The following is a 7,740-nucleotide window of genomic DNA, read 5'->3' on the forward strand; positions in this document are numbered from 1 at the left end:
TTTTTTTTTTTTAAAGAGCACAAAGACAAGTGCTCTGGGTCACCCTGCCAAATGAACACCACTACCCTGGAAGCGTGGAATACAGGCACGGGTCTTTTGTGAGCCCAGTGTTCAGAGCAACCCTGTGGCTTTCCTCAGGTGCTCAACGTTTCCCTGCAGCTTTCCAAAGCAAGCGTATTGGTTAACCACCCAAACCACTCAAGCATAATGCAATCTCCGATTCACAACACACAAAATGTATTGGCAGCAATCCATGGAACCTAATCCAGGAAGGGGGAAACATTTCTGCAAACAGACTCTTGTTTGAAAACGTCTTATGAATGGTTTCTCGTCTATTCTGAATTATGTTGAGTCTCCAACATTTCTTTTCTTCAAATTTTCCAAGTTTTAGATTTTTTGTTTTCCTCACTCCCAAACACCAACAAGGGAGAGTAGACAGACAGTGTGGCCTCTGTGCACAAGGGCTTTCCAAACACTGAAAGCATTTGTCCTGGAATGTGCACTGGTGTACAAGCGAGCTCTGAAATTATGGCCCTGGCCATTGCTAAAGAAAAGAAAATTGATGCAATCCGTAGAGCATGCAGCTTTTAATTAGTGGCTTCCGTCTCCTAATTGGTTTCTCTCCAGTTCCCTCCGCCTTAATTCGGGATCGGACCAATTGGCCATGCTGCATTTAGTGTGCTTTGTTTGTCTTGCGAGAAACCATACACCGTAATCAAGGCACTAAATTAACGTTTTCAAGGGCAGGACTCGAGAATCTGTGCAGAGAACAGTCAACCTCATTCTTTTTTTAGTTTTCCACATTTCTTTAAAGGAAATAAATCTGTACGGATTGAGGGACCAACCAGAGGACAAGCACTGTGTTGTGTTGTCAACATAAGTTGTTCTGAAAATGTGGAAGAATAAGGAAATGATTTGGGTTCAGGCCATACACACTGTATTTCCATGTTTCAAAGACTGTGACAGACAAGCTTAGATTCCTTGCTTACCAACGAAATTAGCCACCATTGAAGTGAGGTCAAAGACCAGATCCACAGACATAAAAAATAGGACACGTATACATTTTTCTTTATTTAACGATCATGTTGAACAACGCAAGGAACAATGCCTCTTATAAACAAGTAATTGTTTCCTGTCCATACTTTTAGTACATATCCAGAACACGTATTTAACGCTGAGAGAAAACATAATGCCCCATTCATGCTGAAGCATGCAGTTTTTGCCTATGCAATAAGCCCTTTTCATAATGACTTGTGGAAAGGGCATTATCTGAATGCAAATGTTTACTCATGACCTAACAACTGAGTCATGTTTATGGCTCGCAACAAAAGCTAACTGAGTGAAAACACACGGGAGATCACAAAGCTAACGCTTACTTTGGTATGTTTATGGCCGGGTTTGTGGTCTTTTAGAGGTTTTGTGTCAGGGCACAAATGAGGGCTTCCAATTCAAGGTGTGTGGGCATGGTGTGGGACACAGGTAAGCCAATGATGGACATCTCTCAGTTGTTACATGTGTTGACTTGGCTTTGAATGAGAAAAGGTAGAAACAAAACAGCTGTTAAGTAACTGGTTGCAAAACATGCATGGTATATATCAAAATATATATAAATGATTATTTTTGGGGCATTTTAGGCCTTTATTTGTGACAAGCCAGCTTTGACATGAAAGGGGAGAGAGAAGGGGAATGACATGCAGCAAAGGGCCGCAGGCCGGATTTGAACCCGCGACAGCTGTGTTGAGGACTGAGCCTCTGTATATGGGTGTGCGCTCTAGCAGGTGTGCTACCCAGGCACAGAAAATCAGAAAACATGGACAGGAGGAAAAGGAGATAAAAGCAGGGAAAAGAGAGCAACAGGCGACTGGTTGGCTGCTGACGGCTTGCAGCAGGCTTTAAGGAGCAATCATTGGAGGTCAGGGACAGGTCTGGTTGCCCGGCACTGCTGGATTCTTACTTACACACATTCCCTGTGTCATCCTCTCTAGTGTTTACTGTTTCCACCAGCCAACTAACGCATTTCCTTGTTACTGGGGCAACTTGAAGAAATGTACTCTGCATGGAAATCACATTCTCCACACAGTGACGAAGAGGCCAGGCCTGAACCGCGAGTGGAGTTAAAAGTCATGACACATTTTATAGAACTACTCCATGCTGTTGGTATAGCTTAATTATGTGCCCTTAATTACAGCTGGTTATTGATAAGGTAGGTGGCTGGAAACATGAATCTATTCTGCTGTTGCAGTGCTTTAAGGTGCTCTAGATAGAGAATTTAAAAATATTAGCTGTTTGCATGAGATGCAATCTGTATAAATGCCTTGAAAGCCAAGGAAATGTATATTTGTTTCATTGTGTGATCGGTGCATGCATCTCCCTGGAGCTGGAATGGACAACATGCGACTACATTTCTGGAAAGCAAAACAACATAGCAAGCATGTAGCTGGGTTCTATTAAGCATATGAAGGCGTAACCTAATTCCATGCAACATTTAGCGGTAAAGAAAGACACAGATTGCCCATTGATGTAAGGGGGGCCTGAATTATGAGGGGCAGAAAATAAGGACGAAAGACTGTGAAGGGGGGGCAACCGGATAAGCAATAAAGATGATGGAGATATGGGAAAGAGGAGAAAAAGAGGAGGTATACAGTGAACTAGGTGTCCGAGAAAGAGACAGAGTCCCTCCGTTCTGCTTTCTGTCTGTGACCAGTAGGTTTAATGCTCGGACGTCTCTCTCTCGCTCTCTCTGTCTGTTCACAATTACCGTGCCGCGAATGAATCTTCCACGAATGACTGCTCAACTGGCAGCCCTGAATAGTCAGGAACAAGGGAGCTATTAGTGGAGGAACTGAGGAAGGAAGTAAGAGGGGAAAGCCAAGGGGAAGGCAGTCCAGCTCAGAGGCCCAGGGAGGGAGAGGAGCGATTGGAGGGAGGGAGGGAGGGAGGGAGGGAGAAGGCATAGAGGAGGGAGGGAGGTGGGGAGGCAATGCAGAGGGATCAGTGGAGTTATACAGCAAATAGGGAAGGGTGATAGAAGAGGAGGGCTCAGCCACATCTCCCTAAGGCGATCTGCTCGGCAGAAGCAAAGATCCCAGAGGAGGAGGAGGAGGAGGACGGAGGAGGGGGACGAACAAGCATCCCATCATCCCAACCCAACAATCCCCCAAACCACCCACCCCCCACCCCCCACCCCCCCATCACCAGCAAGAAGAGGAGATGAAAGAGATTAGTTCTGGGGTCTGGCCCGGAGGACAGTGGACCAGGCAGCCTCTGAAATTCTTTCATTTTCTCAGGCAACAGGATTTAGGACGGGACCTCCCCATGGTCCTTTGACACGAAAAATACATGAGAGCATTTCTTGGGTGTGACACTCTCTCAACCCCCTCCATCGGCCATCTGACCCGAGTCAAGGTTTTTTCAGGCATGTGAGCGCTTCAGGGGACTTCCTGACAGCCATAAATTACTCTGACTTCAGAAATGACATGCAGGGAGAAAAAAAGAAGCGCTGGTACCCTTTTTTGCAACACTAACACACACACACACCCTCACACAAACACAAACACACAAAGGTAATATCCCAAACCTATGAAACAGCTGCCTTTCACACGGTCATTCATCAAGCGGAGCCTGTGAAAGAGGAAATGAAGTGACACTGCTCCGTCATCCTCTTTCCGATGCATCTGCCAAGTCCTTGCTGCAGGGACTCACAGACCACAAAAAATATTTCAGTCTCACATTATTGTTGTATCTTTAACTGACCTTAGGGGTCACACTCTGTCATAAAGAATTCTCCTTAAAATCACTGACTAAATCATTTCAGTTTTCAAAGGAGACAGGCTGGTGCACTCATCTTTTAATGCTGCATTCTGGAAGGACCGAAGCAAAGACGATGGGGTATTGGAGACACAAGCCAGAAGGATTTAGGAAAATTGAACCCGCTGCCAGCAATTGTAAGCACGCATTTCCAGGTTTCATCTCATCACCATAAATCTAAGTAAAGAAGGTTATCTCTATTAGCCGAAATGACATTATGATGGCAGGTACTGTCAAGGACACTGTCCTTGTATAGTCCCAATTTCCCAAAACAACAGTGGCTTAACATTTTTGTATTTCTTACATTGCTGTGTTGCCTACATTTAGGGCAACCAGTGTGCAAAGTTGCCAGCTAAAGTTTAATCAACACACCTTTTAAAGGACACCAACGACGGATCCTTACATGCCTAGTACTTCCATTAAAATCCATCAGTTTCTCCCCTTTCTGGCACAGACACCTAAACAAGACAAAGCATCATACCAAAAATTAACAACAACAAGTATTCTGAAATATCTTTGTTTTCAAAAAGTAATTGATAAACAAAATTGTCAAATATGTTCTGGTTTCAGACTCATTGTATGTGATTATAAGCTGCTTTTCTCTACTTCTTTTTTTATGTCAATGTTAATCTTTGGGTTTTGGACAGCTGGTCAAACAAAAAAAGCAATTTAAAGATGTATCTTCAGGATATTATCGTCATGGCTATTGCTATACAACTATTTTAGAATTGTTTGAAAAAGTAATCATGAGAATAGTCAATAATCATTAGTTGCAGCCCTAATCCTAATGTTAGTTATTCCTCTTTAACACAAACAAAGCAAAAGGCCTCATACTGCCCAAAGGAATCTACTTAACCACATGCTTAACCAACACTGATGTGTATACACACAGCTCAGCTACATGGAAACACAACTCCTACTCTGACAGCCAAATGGTCCTCCTCACAGAAGAGCCTGCTGGGATTGATTTCATTTCAGCTACAATGGGTGACTTAAATCCTGATGAAGACGTCTGAGGCCGGCAGAGGATATACATTGGGATACTGTTACTCCCCCGGCCTGTCCAGTGGACCTCTGGAATTACTGCAACAAATAATAGCCCATTTGTTTAGCCATTCTCCAAATATGGCACTGGACCTTGTTGAAGTGAACAAAAAAAAAAGAGGCACAAACATGCGTTTTATCACAGGAAAAAAAGGAGACATACTAGCTAGTAATTCCCTTTGTGACATTACCGTACCCACTCCTACAGCTCCCATTTCAAATCCCCCCAAAACTTACACTTTATCCACTTGTAAGCAGCTCTTAATGTGGTGTTGGGATCCCGGAGCAGAGAGACGGGCTCAGGAGGCTTCAGCAGGGGATGTTTGGAACATACAAAGGGGGTATTATTTGTTGCACCCCCCCTAGTTGGCCCCTAACCAGCTTCTATTCTGTATGTAGGTCTGACTGTATCCTGATGGTAGCGAATATTGACTCCTTCCGACCGTTGGTTTTTACGCAGACTAGAGAAAGCCAAACAAGCCGTCCCACGTCCTCTAAGGTGGCACATAGAGTTACCTTTTAATCCGTTAAAGTTAAACTAATGTCTATGTTTAATATCTGTAAGATGAATTTCAAAGACTGAATCATACTGATGTCATATTCATGTTGTTTCAGGTACCGGCAAGACAATGTACAATCCAGGGAGGCCAGTTTGAGCAATAGAGTCATGAGTTTGAAGGCTTATCTGAGGCCAAAACACTGCACAGTGGTTTATGATACTTTACAACAGTGGCAATTATTTCATTTTTCAAGTGAAAACAAGTGGAAATAGTGTTATATGTTACCATTATGACATCTTAGTAGATAGCCAACTATGTAAATAGATGGTTAGCTAGCTATCTGTATAGCAAGGTGTCAACTAGTCTCGCTTTGCCAGACACTGCTTCAAAGCGCGCTGAAGAGGGCTACATCAAATAGCATTTGTATGGGAGGAAAACATGCTCTGGTTTACTGGAATTTCTTTAAACCAATCGGAATCGTCATGGGTGGTGCTAAACTCTGCAGAGAGTCGCTGTAAAATACTCATACGAGAGAAGAATCAGATTGGACAGATAGTCTAGCTAGCTGTCTGGATTTACCCTGCAGAGATCTGAGGAGAAGTCAACCATAGTCCTTATTAATTCACCAATTCCAGCACAAAGAAAGCGCAATGAAACAAAAAATACATGCATCCAGCAGAATTTCCTGCTGCATGGGACCAATCCCGGAAGTTAAACACCAAGGATATAGACTAGGTGTCGACTAACCATAACTGCCATCAAACACACTAGATAACACATCTATAAGGAGCTTGAATTTATAGTTTTGTTGTTTTTTGTTCCGCCAACTGCAGATCAAATTTTCCCTTTGAGAGACAATAAAGCTCTCTGAAGTGAACTGAGAATTAGCACAAACCATTGCTTTGCTAAATGTATCTGCTATCTACAGTAGTTGACGATGTTCGGGTTAACTGAGCAACTCATGGAATGACATGACTGTTTATCATTTATATTTAAAATAACCTCAGTTGACAACAACCAATCTGTTTCAGGTAGGCACAGTATCATCAAATGCTTCACTTTACCTCCATGTTAGCGCAAAACAGTGTTGCTGTTGTTGCTTTGTAACACCTAATCATCTGCACTGCAACTGGAATCTACTGATTTACACAGTATGTGTGTGCTAGAAAGCAACAGATTGGATGGTAGTCACAATGTATGAAAAACCACTATGCCCTTATTGTGCCCATTGGGGTTGATAAAATCTGCTATCACGGTGAATGTAATTCATTCATGTTTATGTTCATTGATTAGCAACAACCACAATCATTTAATGTAACAACTCTGCCGACCAAAAGGACAACTACCTCAGTATAAAGAGAACAGAAGAATCTTTGTCATTGACGTAGAGACTCATAGACAGGAGGCCAAAATAAAAACAAAGAAAGGCAATAAAAAAAAAGTGCAATAAAGAGACGTAAAACGAGGAAACTCTACTAGCTCTTAAGCAGTATTAGGAGTAGCATTTGTGAGAATAAACGAGATTTCCTGAACTGAGAGCATTCCAAGGGCGCCGGTGGTCTCGGCTGGCCAAGAGGCAAGACGACACATGCTGGAGATGTCTGCCAGGTAGCAGAGCACAAAGAGCCCTCATTTCCTCCCGATCCCTCCCTCACTCCCTCACTCCCTCACTCCCCCCACCCACACCACACACACACACACACACACACACACACACACACACACACACACACCCCTCCCTTCACCATCATCATGTCTTTCTTTCCAGCTCACCAAAACAGAGGAGTAGCTGACGGAAATGCAGTGTCTTTTTAATTAACAAATGGCAAATCTTGTACTTCTTTAACATAGAGAGCACTATGTCAAGAAACAGAAAAACGGATAAAACACATGCACATAGTTTGATCACCAGCTAAAAACACAAGCAGTTTCTTTCCCTATCTTAAAGTTGATTTAAATGTGTTATGTGCATGATATGTATTTCTGACAGACTGCTTTTCTACTGTGCTTTACATCAAAATAGGAATTCCTACATCACTGTTCAAAACGTTAACTCTGTAAGCTCAGTTGTACTTGCTACTACACTTTCTTCCACTGAGTTAAATCTTTTTGTGGCTAGATAACCAAAGTCAGTCTGGTCTTGCAGGTTTTTTCTGCGTCTGGTCGGATTGGAGGCTTTTTGTGGTGGTATTCTTGGATGCACACACATGTGTAAGCTGATACTAACACAGCCCTTGAAGTTTGATACTTGCCTGGGGATCCTGCTCCCCCAATGCTCACTAACACGCATGCACACAGCTTCCCAGAGCTCATCCATCCCTAGGTGGTATCCCATTACTTGCTTGCAAAGACACACACACACACACGCACACGCACACACACACACACA

The 7,740-nt window shown here is 43.1% G+C and overlaps 1 protein-coding gene and 1 long non-coding RNA gene across 2 annotated transcripts in view; both read right to left on the reverse strand.

Moving 5' to 3' along the window:
* The window catches only part of afg2a (AFG2 AAA ATPase homolog A), a 121,228-nt gene that overhangs the window by 64,537 nt on the left and 48,951 nt on the right, over positions 1 to 7,740 (reverse strand). The window lies entirely within an intron of this gene.
* LOC116696415 (uncharacterized) overlaps positions 1 to 7,740 on the reverse strand; it is a 19,506-nt gene that overhangs the window by 6,851 nt on the left and 4,915 nt on the right. The window contains exon 2 of the long non-coding RNA XR_004333718.1: positions 3,534 to 3,538. This is a non-coding gene — a long non-coding RNA (uncharacterized LOC116696415). The remainder of the gene's footprint in view (positions 1 to 3,533; positions 3,539 to 7,740) is intronic.

The sequence above is a fragment of the Etheostoma spectabile genome, chromosome 10, assembly GCF_008692095.1.
Source record: "Etheostoma spectabile isolate EspeVRDwgs_2016 chromosome 10, UIUC_Espe_1.0, whole genome shotgun sequence".
NCBI classification, from domain to species: domain Eukaryota; kingdom Metazoa; phylum Chordata; class Actinopteri; order Perciformes; family Percidae; genus Etheostoma; species Etheostoma spectabile.